Consider the following 22846-nt stretch of genomic DNA (forward strand, 5'->3'; position numbering starts at 1 on the left):
AGGATTTGATTTATTGTCTTGTTGATTGTCTGAACCTAATAAAGTGATGAAGAAAATGTTAATGATGTATACTAAACATAAAAGTGTGTTATAGATGCAATACCACCACCACAAGCCTGACATTAAACATTTACCAGCAAACCCCTGGAAGGTATTAGCATTAAAAGGGGATTAAGAAACATTTTTTGAAGAAGGTGGGATTTTAGATGAGACCTGGGGGGAAAAAATCCAAGGAAGCCTTGAGATGGAGATGAGGAGAATGGGCATTGCAGGTATGAGGGACAATCAGTAAAAATGCTTGGAGTCCTGCAAGGAGGCCAATGTCACTGGGTCACAGAGTAGATAGAAGGGAGTAGGATATAAGAAGACCAGAAAGGTAGGAAGATCCAGGTTATGAAAGGGTTTAAAAGACAGAGAGGGCAGCTAGGTGCCACAGTGGATAAAGCACCAGTCCTGGATTCAGGAGGACCTGAGTTCAAATCCAGACTCAGACACTTGACACTTATTAGCTGTGTGACCTGGGCAAGTCACTTAGCCCTCATTGCCCCACCAAAAAAAAAAAAAAAAGACAAAGAGATGATTTCTTATTTGATTGTAGAAATAACTTGAAAACACTGGGGTTTACTGAGCAGGAAGGTGACATAGTCAGACTTTGCTTTAGGAAAATCATTTTGCTAGCTTACTGGAGAATGGACTAGAATAGGACAAGGAAGCCAGTCAAAAAGGGTAGGTTACCTGAAGAGCTGGGACGTGAGGTAGGTCTTGAAAAAAACTAATACTTTCATATCCTCAAATATACTCATTAGCAGAAATTCAGCAGAGGTTAAAATTATCTCAGGGCAACCAGCCAGAAATTATTATCCTCATTTTGTACATGAGAAATAAAATGGCAGTGCAACTAGAGTCCAGGTCTCAGGGCTTCTGTGATCTTTCTGGAATACCACCTGTATAACAGGAATGGCAAATTTTCTCAGGGAGAAATCGGGCCCACCGGCCCACTTTCCCCCCCCAAAAAAATCTTGGTTGGTTGCTATACATATAATCAAACAAATGTTGACTGAACACATTCTAAGTGTCCAGCACTACTAGATGGAACCAGTTTGCCAAATTGCCTGTTTCTCTGCCTCAGGGAGCCAGGAACCCCATGGAGGATCACAGTTCACAGTCCAGGCAGCTAGAAACTAATATGAATGCACCGCGGAGCTGGGGTTGGGTATGTAGGAGGGAGGGGGAGAGGGATGAGGGAAAAAGGAGAGAATAGGCACTACAAGTCTCCTTCACGAATATTTTCACTGTCTGCCTTGTTTACATTTTAAACACAGTCCCTGAGGGGGACATCAAGAGGAGTTTTTCTTTTTTAGTTGCTTAATTGATGTCTTTTGTTTTTTATACTAGTTATTCCCAGGTATCCCTATCTCTTACCCTCCCTTTCATATACACAAACTCCATATCTAACCCCCACCGAGTGAAACCTCCTTAGGAAAAAAAAAGTGTTCAACAAAACCAGAGGACAAAGGGATCTTTATCTGACAGTGAAGGCCACACTCAACTCCCCCACCCCCACCCCACCCCCCACCGCGACCCTGCACCTAGAGAACTGGGAGGGTTCCATCCAATCGCTGCAGTTACTCTCCAGGTCTCTAATCTGGGGACCGGGCCCACCACTTGGCTTGATTCCCCTCTCAGCTGGGCTTCTGACTCTAAGGACATCACCACAATTACCCAACTGTCCTGTCACCCTGGAACTCCTCTCAGTGCCTGCGGCTCCTTCTCACCCAGAAAAAACTTTCCACCATGTTGGTCCTCTTCCTCCATTGATGTCTTTTGTTTTTTTTCAATCATTGTCTTGAAGGCCCGCCTCTCAGGGCCACCATTTTGACCATGCTTCATTCCTTTCTTGGTTATTTTGGACTTTGCGGACTTTGCCTCCATGCCTCTGCTTGGGCACCTGGTGTTCTCCCCCATTCCTTTCCAGCTCCCTTTTATGTGTTCTCTTCCCTCATTCAAATAGAAGCTCCTAGAGGGTAGGGCCTATCTTTCTTTTGGCTTGTCTTTGTATTCCCAGAGCTTAGAAAAGTACCTGGCTCAAAATAGGTGCTTAAAAATGCTTACCTTACCTGGCTCACTTCTCTACCTAAAGCAAATATTTCCTTAAGTGTCCTCTAAGACCAAAATTGTTCTGAGCTCATAAGACCTTTTATCTACTATTATTATTGTAATCATATTTATTGTTCTACATATACTTTATTTAGCAGCAGTTCCACCAGTTTTCTTACCATGTTTTTCTCTACTCTTTACTAGATATATCACCTTGGGCAGGTCATTTCATTTCTCTGGGCCTTGACTTCCTCACCTCTAAAATGGAGATAAATAATGTCTTCTCTGTACCCCTTACAGTGTTTTTATGAAGAACAAATGAAATAACAGATAAGAAAGTGATATGAAAATGATATTGAAACCTCTATCAAATTGCTTGCTGTTTCAGAGAGGGGGGAGAGGAGGGAGAGAATTTGTAACTCAAAATTTTTAAGAAATGAATGTTTTAAATTGGTTTTGCATACAATTGGAAACAATAAAATATTAATTTTTTTTAAAGAAAGAAAAGTCTATAGAACCCTGGGGAAGGGAGCAAATTGACAAAGGCCAGGTTTTTAACACACCCACCAAAACACATACAGAGAGACAGAGACAGAGACAGAGACAGAGAGAGTTATCACAAAGAGAAGAAACACAGCTTTAAAAACACACAGGAAAACAAAAACTAACTATAAGATGAGAAATCAAATGAGGGCTGAAGCAATTTTTTAAAAATGTAGAACAATTGAATAGCTTTATGTTCCAGGAACAAATGGAGATTGAAAAAGAAACCATGTAAGATGATATACTGAGAAATGGCTTTAGGTGAATAAATGTCATAATCAAAGAAAATAAGCAATATTTGGTGATGTTAAGCAAACCACAAGACCAAATAAAAGGAGAATTTAAAGAAGTTTTTGATAAGACAAGGAAATCAAGGAAGAATTCAAGGCATGAAAAGAGCTAATGAAGAAAATGGAAAATGAGATTAAAAAATACTAAAAGTCCCCAGAAGTGAAAAACACTAAACTTAGTATAGAGGTAAATAAATGGTAGACAATAAAAAACAACTGGATATAGTGTAAAACAAAATAAAATACATTGGATTGTTCACGCTACTGGAAAACAATAGAACAAAGTGTGGAAGACAGATTATGATGCAAAAATTTCAGGATTACCAACATCCTAGAATTTTTTCTTTTAAAATATGGACGATATATTTCAGGAAATTGTCAAAGAAAACACTATAGAAAGAAGAGGGATTGATTTTTAATAATATTAAAGGATTCATCTAATATGGACTCCCCCAACTTTCCAAGGCCACACAAGCTATTGCAGAATCTTCTGGATGTACCTACCTGAGCAAGAAGTCTCAGTATTGTAGGATCAACCAAACTACTCTTTGACTCAGTGATACCACTAGTAGGTTTAGAACCCAAAAGGATCAAAGAAAAAAAAGAGATACAGAAAGGAAAAAGACACATAAAGAGAAAAAAAGATACATATAAAATATTTATAGCAATTCTTTTTATGATGGTAAAGAAATGGTAGCTGAAAGGGTGCCCATCAATTGGGGAAATGGCTGAACAGATTATGGTATGTGAATGTGATGGAACACTATTGTGTTTTGAGAAATGATGAAGGGGATAGTTTCAAAGAAATCTGGGAAGACTTGTAGGAATTGATGCAGAGTGAAGTGAGCAGAACCAGAAGAATAAGCTTTACAATAATAACAATATGGTAAAGATAATCACCTTTGAGAGATTTGGTAACTCTGATCAATGAAATAACCAACCATGATTGCAGAGGACCCATGAGAAAACATGACTATCCACTTCCTCAAAAAGAAGTGATGGATTCAGAGTATAGATTGATACCTTTTTTTGACATGGCTAATGTAGGAATTTATTTTTTGACTATACATGTCAAACATGTTTGTAAGAGAGTTTTAACTTAATTTTATTTTGCTTTCTCAATTAGTGGTGGTAGTGAGAGAGAATGCAGATCTGAAAATAAAATGAAATTTAATATACATGAACTGATTCAAAGTGAAGTGAACAGAACCAAGAGAATGTTGTATACTGTAACAGCAATATTGTATGATAATCAGCTGTGAATGACTTAGCTCTTCTCAGTAATACAATGATCTAAAATAATCCCAAAAGACTAATGATGAAGTATACTATCTGCCTCCAAAGAAAGAACGGATATTGTTTGAATACAGACTGAAGCATGCAATTTTTCACTTTCAGTTTTTTCTTTTATTCAAGTCTTCTTGTACATAATGACTAGTATCAAAACGCTTTACATAATTACATATGTATAACCTATATCTGATTGCTTACCATCTCAAGGGGGGGGAAGGGAGGAGGGACAGAGGGGTAGAATTTGGAGCTCAAAACTTTAATAAAAATGTTAAAATTTTAAAAAAATCTTAGGATCAGAAGACTTTAGAGTTGAAGGGCTGTTGAGATCTAACAGAGTTTGTTTGTTTGTTATTAAATCATTTTTGTGTCATAGACCCCTTTGGCAGTCTGGCTGGAGCCCATGAATAAACTGCTTCTCAGAATAATGTTTTTTAAATGCATAAAATAAAACACATAGAATAACAAAGGAAACCAATTATATATATATATATATATATATTTTTTTTTTTTGGTGAGGCAATTGGGGTTAAGTGACTTGCCCAAGGTCACACAGCTAGTGTCAAGTGTCTGAGGTCGGATTTGAACTCAGGTACTCCTGAATCTAGGGCTGGTGCTCTATCCACTGCGCCATCTAGCTGCCCTCGGAAACCAATTATATTGAAATAATGATAAAAATATTTTTAAACCACAAATTTATGGACCCCACAGGTTAAGAACCCTCGATTAAGACCAACCTCCTCATTTTTACAAAGGAGGAAACTGAGGCCTGGAAAGTCTAAGGAACTTACCCAAGATCATACAAGTAGCAATGAACCAAGCCAGAGCTAAGCCCAGATGTTTTCAATTTATATCAAGAGCTTTTTTCCACTACATTTATGTCTATCATTTTAGCTTTCATGACATACCCAACCTTTGTGAATCCCTGATACAATGGAAAGAACCCTTTACTTGAACATAGAAGCATAGGTTCAAGTCTTACAGGGCTACGCCACTTGTCTATGTGACTTTGGAGAATGAATGACACTGAATCACCGAACATTGGGGAGGACATTAAAAATCATCTTGCCTAACACGTTCATCCTCCAGATGAAGAAATGGAAGTGCAAAGAAGAAAAAGGACAAGTCTAAGGTCATAGTTTATAAATGGCACAGGTGTGACTTAAACCCAGCTTTTTGGACACCAAGTCACCACCTCGCCCTCTTCCTTAACTCCAACTTAAGCTCTTGAGGTCTCAGTTTCCACATTTGTAAAAGAAGAGGCTTTTAAAGCTCCTTGCAATTCTGACGTTCTGTGATTCTATACTTTTTAAGTCTTTTCCAGCTCTAACATTCTACAATTGTGATTCTAAAATCCCTCGGAGCTTTAACATTGTGTGATCTGGAAAAGGAGAGGAGAGGGGGAGGAGAAGAGGGAGAGGGAAAGGGAAAGGGAGATGGAGAGCAGAGAAAACCCAATGGATGAATATGGAAAATGATTCTATAAGGGGGCAGGGGAAAACTTGTAATTAATCAAATTCAGACCCACTAAACCATTATTTTTATTACTATTATAAACATTAATCATCATAAAAGCTAGTATGTATACAATTTTTTTAAGGTTTCAAAGCGCTTTGCATATTTTATCTCATTTGATCCTCACAACCATCCTCACAGGGCTGAGGTGCAGAATAAATTAACCCTCTAATCCTCATGGAAAACAAAGAATTTCAAATACCATGAAAACTTCCCATTAGCCACAGGCATGTTAATTCCAAGTGGGGCACTTCTCAGAGCATTTTCTGGCACTGGAGTGGTCTGGGGACCAGGGGATGGATGCCCTGCCCCTTTGGAAAATACATAATGAAATTAGTTGCCCATCTTCACCTGGCTCAGTTGGAATGGGACCCAAAGAACCTGTAAAACTGTCAGCGGAAAATAAAAAGCTTTGAAGGACTGAACTTGCAGAGATTTCTTGGCATCAAGCTCTGAGCTGGGGTGGGGAATGGGGACGCAGAGATCACCACAGGGGTGCATGGGGTTGCCTGGCAACCTGGCCAAGCATCCTCAGCAGCTTTGAATGGCCCAAAGGGGCTTTGTCCCATGACAATCCCTGACTGTTGGTGAATGGCTCTCCTAGTGGAAACAAAGACCAGAGGCCCGGGCCAGCTCGGTGAGCTCACAGACTCCTACCTTCCCCCACTCCTTTGTTATATGTTTTTCCAAACTAAAGCCTCACTAACTCTAGAGGAGAGATTCTTCTCAACTGAAAGTTACTTGATCTTATTTTTAAGGATCTTAATTTCTAGTGGCCAAACCTTCTGCATCCCCATCCCCTAATAACAGTGTAGTGGGGCTAGGAGACAGCAAAACTAGCAACTGCATTGCTACTAACTTGCCTTACCTGAGGCAAATCACTTCACATCTCTGGGCCTCAGTTTCCTCAAATGTAAACTGAGAAGACTGGATTAGATGACCAGTCCTGGCATTCTATGGCATGCTGCATACACAGAGTTAGTCGCTGCCTTTCTGAAATTATTAGGGGGGGGAGAGCGGTGCTAGAAAATCATCTTGCCACATAATTTCTTTTCTAGCATACCATGGTACAACAAAATCTACCATTAGGGGATCATCCATTTAAGTAAAAGCCAGGCATCTCCAAGGGTCCCCTATTAAAATGCAAACTTGGGCAAGAATCTCTCTCTGAGAACAGGGTACTGAAGCAATGGGACAGAGAACTGTATACCTCATGGAGGAGAGTTGGGGCAAGGAGAGAATTCGGGCAGGAGAACCATCCTAAGGAGGGTTAGCTGGGGGAGGAAGGGAAGAACATTACATTTGTGGGGCCATGGGTTGCATGAGGTCACCCACCAACTACAAGGAAAGTTAGACATGCAGAGAGAGGCAGAGAAAAAAACAAACAAACCCTTATCTACTTTCCAATTTGGCAGGGGGAGCCCTGCCTACTAATTTTCTTGGACCCAAACTCTTTCCCACTCTCTTTCAGGGTCCAATGACATCAGTTTGGGCATGAGGAATATAATACCTACATATTTATGGGGCCATGTCCCTATACAATCCCAACCTGGGTCCTCAAATTTCAACCCTATTGACTAACAATAGTTGGAACCTCACTCCTTTCCAAGGGTGTGCTGGGAAATGAAAAACCAGTTCTCAAAAACAAAACAAAAAAACAAAAAACAAGTACATGACACACTTAAGTTTAATCTAAATTATTAACCTTTTCTCCATCAGTTTAAGTTTAGACAATCAACAAAACAATAAATCAAATCTGAATTTGTTGTATTTGCCAATTTCTGAGAAGTAAATACTCATACTAAAAATTTAACCATCAGTTCAAGAGCCAGTATGAGGTGGCTCCAGCACTCCATTGCCCCTTTCCATCCACTCTGAATCTTCCTAAAAATGTTCCTAATCATGTTATTCTTTGGCTCCAGAATCTTCATTGACTCCTCACTATCTACTAGATAAGTTTTGACTTCCATACCTAGTCTGGCATTCAAAACTCTCCACAATCTGACCCCAGTCAACCTCTCCAACCCTTTCCATCTATCTATCCTTCTAGAACCTAGTTGTTGCTTTTTTTAAAAAATACTGTGTCTGTCCCTATCCCTAAAGTCTGACTCTCATGAATGAAGATGTTGGACTAAGCAGAAGCTTACCAATACAACAGTCATTTAGAGGTAGCAAATGGCTAGGGGACATTTTTTTTAAAGTAAGCAGTGACTGGTGATCTCAATAAATTACAGTGGCTCCCTATCACCTCCAGGTTCAAATACAAAATCCTCTGCTAAGCATTCAAAGTCCTTCATAACCTAGCCACCCACCATCAGCAATTTTTCAGTCTTCTTACACCTTACTTTCCACTACATATTTTTCCATCCAGTGACAGTGGCCTCCTGACTGTTCCATGAACAAGACACTCCATCTCTTGGCTCCAGGTACTTTCTCTGACTGTCCCCTATAACTGGAACACTCTCCCATCTCAACCCCCATGTTCTGACTTCCCTGGCTTCCTTTAAATCCCAACTAAAATCCCATCTTTTACAGGATGCCCTTCCCAAAACCTCTTAAGTCTAAGTGCCTTCCCTCTGTTAATCTTTTCCTATTTATTCTGTCTATAATTTGTTTTGTATATATTTGTTTGCATGTTGTCTCCCCCATTAAATTGTAAGCTCCTTGAGGGTAGGGATTGTCTTTTACCTCTTTTTATATCCCTAGTGCTTAAGATGGTGCCTGGAACATAGACAGTGCTTAATAATGTTTATTGATTAATCACTATTATGTGGGTTCAGAAACTGTGGAATGGTCAGACCCAAAGAATGGTTGTTAAAGATTCAGTATTAACTAAAGAACCTTTAATGCCCTAGGTATCTTCCCTAGGCTTGGTGCTTAACATTTTTATCAAGTACTTGGATAAAAGTAAGAGAAATGATTATTAATAAACAATTATGAGGAAGATCCAGGCCTTTTCCCCATCCTGTTTCCTTGTTCAAAGCCCAGCTTTTGAAGGACATTACTGACCTCTACCAAAAATTTACCCGACCCAGACCACCTTATCTAAGGTGAATTCCTGCACATTGTGTTTACTCAAGGCTGGGGGTGGTCTGGGCGAAGAAAGTGTCTCTTTGTCCAAGAGTGACATGATGTCCCCCTCTCAGCCCCTCATTGAAGTGAGCCCACTTCTCTTTATAATGAATATTCTCTCCTTAATTGTTAACCAATTGGAGTTCATTACCACCCTCTGGAACACCCACTTTTCCAAAGGTGTATAAGCCAGGGTCACACAGTTGAGTGTCTTCCTGACTCCAGGTCTGGCACTCTATCCACCTCAACACCTAGCTGCTCAATCCAAAATAAAATAAGATTAAGTATCATTGGGATAAATGTAAAGTCTTAGCCATGGAAAAGGCAATGTCACAAGTTCAAGATGGACTCTGAGGTTGCTTCCAATTAGGAGATTCTGTGATTCTGGGCTGAAATCTGCCTTTCTACAAATTTCTACGGATTATTTGAAGTTCCCTCTTCTGAGAATAAGCAGAACGAATAACAGTTGATAGGATTTAGAACTGGAAGAGATCTCAGTGATTATCTAGTCCAACTTCTCATCTTAAAAATGAGGAAGCAGCAGCTCAAAGAGGGTAAATGGCTTGTCCAAGGCTACACTGATACTAAACTGAAATTTTAACCCAGGCACTGACTCTAAATCTATATAAAATGACATCATTTATAGGGTATTCTAAAAGTTCCAAAGGGCTTTACGTTTATTATCTCATCCCAGCCTTGCAACAACCCTGTAGAATAAATACTATGATTATCCTCATTTCACAGAAGAGGAAACCGAGGCTCAAAAACACAAGGGACTTGCCCATGATGACATAGCTTAGTGGGTGTCAGAGATGGGAGTCGAACCCAGGTCTCCTTGACTCCAAGTACAGTTCCTTATCAACTATGCAACATTAACTTTCTATTTTGTCATTTTTTCATTAAATTATTGTGTCCCACATGACAGCCCTTCAAATAACCAAAGATGGATATTATATTCTGCTCCCAACCCAAATCTTCTCTTGCTAAGCGTCCTCAAACAATTCAAATGGAAGCAGTTTCTCCTCACTTTTTCCCATCAGCATCAATCAACTAACAAAAATGTATTATTAATATTTATGAGGTAAGCACCTTAGGGACTGACTTTATAATCTAAGTGTGGTGGATCCACTGTCCTTAATAGAGAAAATTGTCTGTTGGAATAATTTTTGCAAATCCATATTTTTTTTTCATCTGTTTGTAGTTCTCCTTTCATTTTCATCCTTGAATGCCTTTGAGATAACTTTGTTTAACTGGATATTTTACCAAGCTTTCTTTAGAATGGCTTTACCCTCCAAAGCTTCTCTCTGCTTTAGGAGACAGTGCTGCTAATAATTGTATATCATCCTTCTTTGTATGATTTTGCAGATAAGTTTAAATTTTACCCCACTTATTGCCTTTGGCAGTTATTTCTTGGCAAGTGAGAAGAGGGGAAGGGAATAAGCATTTATATAGCACCTACTATGTGCCATGTATTGTATTGTTGTTTACTCATTTCAGTCATGTCTGACTCTTTTTGACCCCATTTGGGGTTTTCTTGGCAGAGATGCAGGAGTGGTTTGCCATTTCCTTCTCCAGCTCATTTTACAGATGAGGAAACTGAGGTAAATAGGGTTAAGTGACTTGCCCAGGGTCACACAGCTAGTAATTGTGTAAGGCCAGATTTGAACTCAGTGAGACGGGTCTTCCTGACTCCAGGCCTGGCACTCTATCCACTGTGACACTTAGCTGACCTGCCAAGCATTGTATTAAATGCCTTTTTACAAATTTTATCTCATTTGAAATAAGTAAGTCCAATATTTGCTGAGGAATGTGATTTCTAGGATTTTGGTCTTTTTATCATAGCAATTAATTTACACTAGTTTAACTTCTGGGCAAAATTATTATAGTTGGTGCCAAAGTAATTTCTGTTGTCTATTGTCCATTTTTTTTTACTTTCAATAGCTTGTTTGAATAATTTAAGTTAACTCCATATCTTTTTTCATTACTATTCCTTATCTTGTTTATTATTAATTCTGATCTTAGCTCTGACAAGTCAATGGTCTATGCACAGATAAATGACTTAGGAATAAAAAAAATGGCCATAAGTCTTTTCTGGTCCGCTAAAATGTTGTCAAATTCATTCTTAGTGATCACATTTGATACTTGCCATATTCAGCACCTATTAATTCTTTCTCTAAAGAAAGTTTTCACAATATAGAGGCACAAGGCTTTTATATAATGTAGAAGTCTTAGGCTTCTCTCATCATATTCTTTTTTAAAATTGTATTTTATTGTTCCCAATTTTATGTAAAGACAATTTTTAACATTCATTTTTTTTTTAAAAAAATGTTGAGTTCCAAATTTTCTCCCTTCCTCCTTCACCTACCCCCTCCCAAAGACAGTAAGCAATTTGATAGAAGTTTTATATGTGTAATCTTGTAAAACATATTTCCATAGTAGGCATGTTGTAAAAGAAGAAAGAAACCAAAAGGGAAAAAAAACACATACAAAAAAAGGGAAAAATAAAATGCTTTGATCTTCAGTCAGACTATATCAGTTCTTTCTCTAGATGTGGACAGCATTTTTCATCACCTAATTATCTTCTGAACATATTTGCCCATAGATTATTTCCCATCCTCACCTTCTTTCACCTTTGCATTAGTCACCAAATTATCAGGCTAATATTGATTTGATTCAGAGGGTCTTATCAGGCTCTTCATAGAATTTCTCTACCACTTCATCCTCAGCAACTAATGTTGGTGCATTAGCTACAACTCTTTTCATGGTGTTTTTTGTTTTTTTTTTTGCAAGGGCTTTTCATTAATACTAAAATACTTGATGACCAAATGTGCCATGAAATAATATTTCTTTGTAGCTTTGGGGCATATAATCAGACTTACTCTTCCTACTCCTTTCTTTGTCTCTCAAAAGAGTTCCTCTAAAGCTTTCCTCCCAACTAGCTACAACTTCCTTTTTTCCTCTGGTTTTGTTTATGGCAAAAATGTCGGGAATGATATGATTCACCTGCTTTAGTAATAGGATCATCCGTTGGTCATTAGACAAAGATCTTACATATAGAATACCAACAGTCAAATTAAAGTTTGCTAACAGTCTGAAAATTGTGATTCTTTTTTTTTTTTTGCAGGGCAATGAGGATTAAGTGACTTGCCCAGGGTCACACAGCTAGTAAGTGTTAAGTGTCTGAGGCCGGATTTGAACTCAGGTACTCCTGAATCCAGGGCTGGTGCTCTATCCACTGCTCCACCTAGCCGCCCCCGAAAATTGTGATTCTTAATGCCCACTGTCCCCTTCCCCACCATTCTGACATCATCATAGTAAAAACAAAAGGGGATGGCAAAGGACCAAGGGTCATTTAAAAATTTTTCCCTATTTCAAGGTTGCCATGGCCAAGAAAGTTTCGTCACCAAATGGCCAAACTACTTGTGCTGTGCTTCTCCATGATTAACCATGCTGGTCTTCAGAAAACAGACTCTGCTGGTTCCCAGCACCATACTCAAAGCCTTTCTAGCATGGGATATCTTGCCTTGGGCTCCACTAGCATAGTTTTGTAGAATCCAGGTTCACTTCTATGCCATAGTGAAGCTTGAGAATAGGACTCTCATGAAAAGTCACATTTGATAAAATTGAAGAGAGTCAGTTAAACATTTATTTTTTGTTTTTTGTTTTGTTTTGTTTTGTGGGGCAAAGAGGGTTAAGTGACTTGACCAGGGTCACACAGCTAGTGTCAAGTGTCTGAGGTTGGATTTGAACTCAGGTCCTCCTGAATCCAGGGCCTATGCTTTATCCACTGCACCACCTAGCTGCCCCTGGTTAAACATTTATTAAGTGCCTACTATGTGCCAGGCACTGTGCTAAACACTACAGATCCAAAAAGAGGCAAAAGACAATCCCTACCCTCGACCAGCTTACAATCTAATGGGGGCAGATAACAAGCAAACAAATTCGTACAAACAAGCTATATAGAGGAGAAATGATAAATAATTAAAAGAGGGAAGGGGCAGCTAGGTGGCACAGTGGATAGAGCGCTGGCCCTGGAGTCTGGAGTACCTGAGTTCAAATCCGGCCTCAGACACTTTACACTTACTAGCTGTGTGACCCTGGGCAAGTCACTTAACCCCAATTGCCTCACTTTAAAAAAAAAAAAAGAGGGAAGATACTCAAATTAAGAGGGGTTGGGAAAGGCTTCCTGTAGAAGATGACATTTTAATTAAGACTTGAAGGAAGCCTGTAAAGTCAGTAGGTAGAGTTAAAGAGGGAGAGCATTCCAGGCATGGGGACAACCAAAGAAAAATTCCCAGAGCTAAGAGAAAGAATATCAAATTCGTGGAACAGCCAAGAGATCAGTGTCACTGGATCAAAGAATATATGGTAGGGAATAAGGTACGGGAAAACTGGAATAGTGAAGGGAGGGGGTTGGCTAGGTTAGGAAGGATTTTGAATGCCAAGCAAAGGATTTTGTATTTGATCCTGGAGGTGAGGAGGGGGTGGGGTGACACAATTGGAACTTTAATTTAGGAAAATCACTTGAACAGCTGAATAGAGGATGCATTGGAGTGAGGGAAAACTCAAAACAGGCTAACTCACCAGCAAGCTATTGAAATAATCCAGGTGTAAGGTGGTGAGGGCCTGCACCAGGGTAGCAGCAATTTCAGAGAAAAGAAGGGGTATATTTGAGAGATGTTGCTGAGGTGAAATCAAAGGGCCTTTGTGACAGATTGGATTTGGGGGAGGGGGTTTGAGAGATAGAGTGAGCAGTTGAGGATGTCACCTAGGTTATGAGCCAGAGGGACTGGGAGGAAGGTGTTCTTGACAGTCTCAGGGAAGCTAGAAAGGTGAATGAGAGGGTATAGGAAGAAAAATAGGTTCAATTTTAAGCATGCTGAGTTTAAGATGTCTACCAGACATCCAGTTTGAGATATCTGAAAGGCAGCTGGAGATGTGTGATTGGAGGTCAGCAGAGAGACTAGGGCAGGAGAGGTAGTTTGGAGAATCAGCATTGGAATGGTAATTAAATCCATTGAGAACTGGTAAGATCAAGTTAAGGAGGGAGGGAAGAGAAGAGAACCCAGGCCAGAGCTCTGCTGGACACCTATGGACAGAGGGCATGACACAGCAAAGGCAACTGAGAAGCAATGGCCTAATAGAACCAAATTTGATTACAGAAAATTTAAAAGCTTTTGCACAAATATGATCAATGAAGTCAGAATTAGAAGGGAAACTATTGACTGAGAAAAGAAATCTTTGCAGAAAATTTCTCTCCTGGGGCAGCTAGGTGGCACAGTGGACCAGCCCTGGATTCAGGAGGACCTGAGTTCAAACCTCAGACACTTGACACTTACTAGCTGTGTGACCCTGGGCAAGTCACTTAAGCCTCATTGTCCTGCAAAAAAACAAACAAAACAAACCCCAAAAAATTTCTCTCATAAAGGTCTACTATCATATGTGTGTGTGTGTGTGTGTGTGTGTGTGTGTGTGTGTGTGTGTGTATGGAATTGACACAAATACATAAGAACAAGAACCATTCCCAAATAGGTAAATTGCTAAAGGAAATGAGCAAGCAATTCTTAAAAAAAAAGCAAGCTCTCAATAAATCACATGGTAACATGCTCCAGTTCACTAATAATAATAAAAGAAATTCAAATTAAAACAGCATGGAGGTCCTACCTCACACCCCTAAGATTAGCAAAGATGACAAAAAAAGAAAAATGACAATTGTTGGAGGGGCTTTGGGAAGACAGACACACTGATGCCCTCACCACTGGTGGAGCTGTGAAGTGGTCCAACCACTCTGGAAAACAAATTTGGATTTATACCCCCAAAGCCATTAAATTATACGTTACTTTTGGCCAAGTATACCCCTGGGAGGGTTAGGCCCCCCCATAAAGATAAAAGAGAGAGAAAAAGAATCCATATGCATAAAAATATTTGTAGTAACACTTTTTATTATAGATCAGTAGAGGTTGTTGTGGTTAGGCTTCCTGGAAGAGTTGAGACATATTGGGGCTTGACAGATGGATACAATTTGGGCAGGGGGCCAAGTGTTCCAGGATGAAGGTGACCTTTTCCAAATTCCATGTAGGGCAGGGATTCTTAACCTGGGGGCCATGACACCCACAAAAACGTTAAGAACCCCTGTCCTAGTCCACCCAGTACCTGACCAGAAATGCCCTCTCCAACATCCTGAACAACTGGCCATCTGGCCTCCTGAACATATCCAGGGATGGGGAATCCCTGAGGCAGCGCATTCTATTTTTGAACAGCTCTGAACTAATAGCTTATCCTATACAATTTAGTAGTTAGGTAATTATACACTGCCTGGTACTGTTTGCTGTTGTTGTTTCAGAGTATTAATCTTGTCTCCTGAACCAGAATGAGCTCCTTGAACATTCTTCAGTAACAGGGATGGGCAGAGTAAGTATTCAGTTTGCTGACTGACTGAGGAGGGGGGTGTGGAGCTATGAGCAAAGGCATGAGGGTGTGGGCAACACACACACACACACACACACACGTCAATGGTATCCATTATGCAGCTGTGTTTACACAGATGCTGGAGCAGCTGTTTAAGAGAGTCAGCAAAAGGGGAAGAGATTTCTGAGAGGTCATAGAGTTCATCCCCCTGCCTTCAGGCAGGCACAGATCTAAACTATCCTGGACCAGTCTCAATTATTTTATTAGTTTCCCTCAATTCAATCTCTTCTCCCCTACTCCCTCCACTCTCCACTTTAATTCATCTTTTACACAGCTGCCAAAATAAAATATTACTTATATGCAGATCTGACCATTCGATTCAACATTTATCAAATATCTATTTGGCATAAAGCCCTATGCTGAGTGCTGAAGTCACAAAGAGAGAAATGAGATAGCCTATTTCCTCAAGGAAGCTTACATTCTACTGGGAGACAAAACAGGTACACAGGTGAGCAAATACAAGGTATATTGGAAAGGGGAAGATCCCTAGCAATGGGGGGAGGAAGGAAGAATCAGGGGAAGCTTCACAGAGGAGGGGGTATCTATGCTAAACCTTGAAGGAAGATAAGGATTTGCAAGATAGAAATGACAAACAGGAGATATGGAGGTGAGGATAGACAATTGAGTTTGGAGGACAGATTTAGTTAGATTTAGTTTAATTTCAACACAGGGTACCTAAAAGGGAGTGATAGGAAGATAAGGGAGGGTGGGCAAAAATGTCAGAAAGGGAGGCTGGATTCAGATTGTAGAAGGCCAAAGACCTTCAGCCTAAGGAGCTGGTATTTTATCCTAGAGGTAATAAACCCTGAAGTATCTTATGAAAGAAAGTGACATTTTCTGTTCCTCAGGAAGATTATTTTGGCCAGCTGTATGAAAGACAGATGTTAGAAGAGAAAGACCAAAACAGGAGGTTACTACAACACTCCAGGTGAGAAGTTATAAGACCTAAACTGGGGCAGTGGCTAAATGAGTAGAGAAAAGGGGAGATAAAAGGGAGAGTTTCTGTGGAAGAGGAATCAACAAGGCTTGGCAACTGACTGAATGTGGTACATGATGAAGAAAGAGAAGTCAAGGATCAATTGATCAATCTATCAGCATTTATTAAGTAACTACTGTGTGCCAGACATTGCGCTAGGTATTAGATGAGGCTGAGGTTACAAATCAGGGTGATGGCAAAGATGTTGGTTCCCCTTGCCCCTGATAGAAATAGAGAAGCTTAGAGAAGGAGGAAGGGATTCAGGAAGGAAAAGATACATTTTGGACATTGAGTTTGAGATGCCAATACCGATGAAGATGTCCAACTGCAGTGGGAGTCATGAGACTGAAGTTCAGGAGCATAATTAGAGTAAGCTCTATAGATCTGGGAATATACCACACCAAGAAGTTGAACCCTGGGCAAGTCACTTAACCCCCATTGCCCCACAAAAAACAAACAAACAAACAAACAAAAAACAAAAACAAAAAACAAAAACAGAAGTTGAACCCATGGAAGCTGATGAGATGACCTACAGCAGAAATGTCAGATATTCGACCCCCTGGCTGCTACATGCAGCCCCAAACATTCCTGAGTGTGGCACAAGCCAGATTAAAATGCAATTGCAAAAAGTTGACAAAATAAAATAAAAATACAATAAAACATAGAGCACTGGCCCTGGATTCAGGAGGACCTGAGTTCAAATCCAGTCTCAGACACTTGACACTTACTAGCTGTGTGACCCTGAGCAAGTCACTTACCCCCCATTGCCTCACCAAAAAAAAAAATAATAAAACATAGATAGTACTACATTTTTAAAACCAAGTCAATATGTGGGTCATTAGGATCTTTATGTAAAGATTAATGGCCCCTGTTTCTATTTGAGTTCGATACCAATGACCTAAGGAATGTAGAGAGAGAAGTGGAGTGCCCCAAAATGTTGCCAATATCTATGTTTATTAGGTGGGATATGGATGATAATCCAGGAAAGAATCTTGAGAAGGAATATCAGACAAGACATGAACCAGGATATCAACTGAACAAGTCATGGTTTATGATTGTGATGATGTACCATTGTGCTAATAAGAAATGATGAGGAGGATGGTTTCAGAAAAACCTGGGAAGACTTATGTGAACTGATACAAAGTGAAGTGAGTAGAACGAGGAGAACATTGTATACCGTAATAGCAATATTTTTACAATGATCAACTGTGAATGAATTAGCTTTTCTCAGTAATACAATGATCCTGGAAAATTCCAAAAGACTTATGATGAAAAATGCTATCTACCTCCAGAGAAAGAACTGATGAACTCTGATTACAAATTGAAGCATAATTTTTTACTTTATTTTTCTTGCTTTTTCTGCAATATAGCTAATATGGAAATATGTTCTGCATGATTTCACATGTATAACTGAAATCATATTGCTTGCCATCTCAATGGGTTGGGGAGGGACTGGAGGGAGAGAGAGAATATGGAACTCAATATTTAAAAAATAATTTTTAAAATAAATAAATAATGCATTTATTTAAAAAAAGAAATGAACAGGAAATAGAATCCCAGAAGCTGGTGTCCCTCCCTCAAGTCTCTCCGCATTGCAGCACATCCCTCATCCAGCTGCCAAACTGATTTTTCTAAAGTACAGGATGACCATGTCACTCCCTCCCTGTCAATGAGCTACAGTAGTTCTCTATTATTTTGTGTTGTGGCGAAGTGGACAAAGCACTAGTCCTAGAGTCAAGAAGACCTGAGTTCAAATCTGGCCTTAGACACTCAGACTAGGCAAATCACTTAACCCTGTTTGTCTCCGTTTTGTTATCTGTAAAATTAGCTGCAAAAGGAAATGGCAAACCACTCCAGTATCCTTCCCAAGAAAACCCAAAATGGAGTCATGAAGAGTTGGACACGGCTGAAACTAATGAACAACAAGAAGTATGTGAAAGCTGTGAATGTAAACTTCATTTTTCAGGATTTTTTCAGTGAAAAGGAAGTGAGATATAGGATGACAGCTTGGGGTTTGCAAGGTTAAGTGAAACTTTAAAAAAAAAAAACTAGAAAGAAGGCAGCTAGGTGGTTCAGTGGATAAAGTACCAGCCTTTAAGTCAGGAGGACCTGAGTTCAAATTCAGCCTCAGACACTTGACACTAGCTGTGTGACCCTAGGCAAGTCACTTAACCCTCATTCCCCCTACCAAAAAAATAAAATAAAAACTAGGGAGACCTTGAATATTTTTAAGCTATCAAGGAGAAGCCAGTGGATTAGTAGATGGTGAAAATTTGGGAGAAAGGGACTAACTAATGGGGTAAACTCCCAGAAGAGAGGGAAGGGGATAGGCCTGATAGCACAAGTAGAGGATACAGAAGAAGGAACACCTTTTTTTTTTTTTTTTTTTTTTTTTTGCGAGGCAATGAGGGCTAAGTGACTTGCCCAGGGTCACACAGCTATTAAGTGTCAAATGTCTGAGGCTGGATTTGAACTCAGGTCCTCCTGAATCCAAGGCCAGTGCTTTATCTACTGTGCCACCTAACTGCCCCTGAACACCTCTTTTTCAAAGACTTGAGCAAGTAACTTACTCAAAAACCTTCAAGAGTTTTCCACTATCTACTGCGGAAAAAAATTAATTCCTCAGCTTGGTAATTAAGGCTATCCACCATCTTTCTTCAACCTACATTTCTTGTCGTGTTTTGTACTACTACCCTCCACACATTCCACATTCCAGTCAGGACAGACTACCACCTATTCTCTGATCTTGCTTTGCTTTTGCCAGCTTCTGTGGCCTGATATCTCCCATGCCTGGAATATACTCCCTTCTCATCTCTGAGCAGTGACATCCTTCTCTTCCCTCAAAGCCTAGTTCAGGATCCACTTCCTCTAATGAAGCCTTCCCTGAATCCTGCAGCTGAAAGTGCTCAATCCCTTCTTAAATCTTCCTAGAGCACTTGGTCTAGACCCTTTTTTTGCCCCTTTCACATACTCCCCTCATCCTTATTTGTGCCTGTGTCCAATTTCACCTATTAAGTTGTAAGCTTTTTGAGGACAGGAATCATGTCATATTCCATCTTTGTATCCCCAACATAGCATGTTGCACAAAGTAAGCATTTAAGTGAAGCAGCTATGTGGCTTAGTAGATAAAGTACTGGACCTGTAATTAGGAGGATCTGAGTTCAAATCCTACTTTAGACACTTACTAGATTGTGATCTTGGGCAAGTCATTTAAACTTTCTCAAGCCTCAGTTTCCTCTTTTGTAAAATGGGGATAATAATAGCCCTTGCCTCACAGGGTTGGTATGAGGATCAACTGAGATACTATATGTAAAGTATTTTGCAAATCTTTTTGTTGTTGTTGTTTTGGGGGTTTTTTGCAGGACAATGGGGGTTAAGTGACTTGCCCAGGGTCACACAGCCAGTAAGTGTCAAGTGTCTGAGGTCGGATTTGAACTCAGATCCTCCTGAATCTAGGTCCGGTGCTTTATCCACCGTGCCACCTAGCTGCCCCTAACATTTGTTAATATTATAACAATAGCTAGCATTTATATAGTGTTTTAAGATTTACAAAATATAAGGGCAGCTAGGTGGCACAGTGGATAAAGCACTGGACCTGGATTCAGGAGGACCTGAGTTCAAATCCAGCCTCAGACACTTGACACTTACTAGCTGTGTGACCCTGGGCAAGTCACTTAACCCTCATTGCCCCACCAACAAACAAACAAAAAAAAAGAAAAGAAAAGAAAAGAAATGTGTCCCTACTGATTGGTGACCTCGTGCATGTTATTCTAGCACGCACAAGTTATTCTGGAGTTGTAGAACAGATTGTCACTAAAGCAAAGAAGCTAAGGAGCTCAAAGTAATGAGCGATTTTCCTGTTAGTCTAGTTAACTTATCGCAAAGAAAACCCTCTGTTGCAGGACTATAGACTTACCCCCTAACCCTGGCCACAGGCCAGATCCCATCCCTACCCCTACCTCCAAGGCAGGCCTATAACCTAATCATTCCATTTTCCTCCTCTTTTTTATCTTAAGGACTTCAAAAATAACTGCCCTTTCCCACAATTATAAATAATGCCATTTCCGAGATGCTAAGCCTAGAATACAGCCTGCATACCTCCCTCCTGGAATTAGCACAGGGGACTCATGACCAATTCTCCCCGACTTCAGCCTCTCAGGCCATAAAACAGGAGGCTCCTACAGGCAGCCTCTGGAGTCGTGCCTGGACTGTTTGGAAAAGGTCTAGAAATGCCTGTGGGTGGAATTATGTACAAGTGCTAAGCCTAATTAGCAGAAAGCTCCGCCAGCTATTTAGAGGGATGATTGTCTTAATCAGCTGGAAAAGACATTCATTTGTACCAGGCACAATTTATAGACCTAATTAGCATAGCCATGAACTCTACCGTCCAGGTCCTTTAGAGAAAATGACTCATTTCTCATTTCTTCTTAATCTTTGGATTAGTGAAGTCAGCCCAAGAATCGGCTCAGGGGCTCACACGGAAAACACCCAGCAGCTGATCAGTGGCCTTGGTAATGTTAGTGGCCAACTGCTTCCCTGGGCCTTAGTTATTCTCCAGGAGTCCATCCGTGCTTACTTGGCCGGAGCAGGGTGCTAATAACAGAGGCTGACATTCTGTCTAATAAGCTCTGCTTTCTCTCCATGAACATAAAATGCATCCCTAAACTGGACCAGAGCATAAAAGGGAACAAGGAAAGAGACTGTGGATGAATTGGGGCAATCCATCCCCCGCTACCTAGAACTAAAATTCCTCAAAGAAGACTGTCTGTTGAGATTAGGTCAGCAATGCTATCTTAGCAATAGTAATAATAGTTATGATAAGCTTTCGTGATTTGCCAAGTACGTTCCTCAAGACAACTCTGTGAGGTAGCTCATGAAAGTGTTACTATCCTACAAAACTATTCCATAGAGTCTCAGATCTGAAAATGACCTCAGCAGGCATTTGACCTTAGCCTTCCTGGAGACATCCCCTCTTTAATATTCCCAACAGGTGATCCACCTAGCCACCACTTAACAACATCCACCTTTAAATAGCTCTGATTGTTGAACATTTTCTGTAACTCAAACCAAAATTTGATTTCTTATCATTTGTCCTATTACTCTACGGTCTCTCCTTTGGGGCCAAGAAAAGCAAGTTACATCTCTCTCCTAATGACATGCCTTCAAATACTTTCATGTCCCTCACCCTGTCCCCTGCCACATTTTCTCTTTACTAGACTACACATCCCCAGTTCTTTATTTCTTTTGTGACAGTCAGGAGGCCTTACACCCTCCCAATCATGTCCTTCTGAATGGGCTCCAATTTATCGATATCCTTTTTAAAATGTGATACCCAGAATAATATTCAATATCATTATACATGTTATATATAATGTACTAGCTGTGTCTAACCACAGCAGAGCACAGTAGTATTATTACCTCCTTTCTTTTGAACCCATTTTACAGATTAAAAAAAAATTCAGACCTAAACAGGGTTAGCAACTTGCTCAAGGTCACATAACTACTATAGTCTGATCCAAGTATGAACCCCATTCTAAGTCCAGTGCTCCCTCCAGCATATCATGTTTCTTCTACAGCAGAGTTATCAAACACAAAACCTGAGGACTGCTTGAGGCCTGAACCAGATTAAAATATAACTGGGAAATATTTAACAAAATAAATAAAAGTAGAATAGAACACAGATAATGTTAATACGTTGTTTTCTAAGTCGGTATGCATCTGGCAGAAATCCTGACGTACAATTTAGTGGCTCCTGTTTCGGTCTGAGTTTGACACCACAGCTTTATGGGAAGGAGGATACTTTATCACATTCCCTAATGACTTCCCTCTCTCGCATTAGTGAACCTTGCAGATAATCTCATGTCAACAGGACTAGGAACAGTAATAATTCCTAGAGAGACCATTATCCTACCAACTCTTAGTTACACATCAGAGAGATGGCTATCTGAAAGCAAGTCACTGTCCAACGCTTTCCCTGTAGGAGAGTTTCATATTCCTCACCGGCCAGGACACACACTCCCAAACCTCCCTCCTCTTCTCACAAGGAGCTTTGGTTTCCCCTGAGGAAGGTGTCTATCAAGGGAATGGCCTTAAGCAGGCCTCACCAGACTCATAGAAGAAAATATCTGACTGAACTGGAAAGGACCTTAGAATCAGATGACATGCTGCTCTAGAACCATAGGCCTGGAAGAGTCTAAGGACTTCTGGTCATATCCCTTCGTTCCTGTTTGAGGAAACAGAAGCCAGGAGGGGTGAAATTATTTTGCCAAAGTCACATTGACAGTTAGTGGCTGAAGGAAACAGAACCTAGGTCTCTGACTCCTATCAGATCATACAAAACATCAGAGTCAAGGGGGCCTTACAGATGATCTAATTTCCTCATTTTAAAGAAAAAGGGAAGTGAGATAGAGAAATGTGATATGATTTGTCTGAGTCACAAAGGCAGCAGCCTTCTCCCAGCCAGCCTAGAAGTAGTATCTAGGCTTAATGTCTTTTTGCTACTGAACTTTTTTGTTGGATAAAAGCATAAATACTGATTAAGACATAGTCACTCTAGGGGGCAGCTAGGTGGCGCAGTGGATAAAGCACTGGCCCT

General features: G+C 40.1%; 1 protein-coding gene across 1 annotated transcript in view; it reads right to left on the minus strand.

Moving 5' to 3' along the window:
* The window catches only part of HHIPL1 (HHIP like 1), a 90569-nt gene that overhangs the window by 23806 nt on the left and 43917 nt on the right, over nt 1-22846 (minus strand). The window lies entirely within an intron of this gene.

Source organism: Dromiciops gliroides, chromosome 2, assembly GCF_019393635.1.
Source record: "Dromiciops gliroides isolate mDroGli1 chromosome 2, mDroGli1.pri, whole genome shotgun sequence".
Lineage (NCBI taxonomy): Eukaryota > Metazoa > Chordata > Mammalia > Microbiotheria > Microbiotheriidae > Dromiciops > Dromiciops gliroides.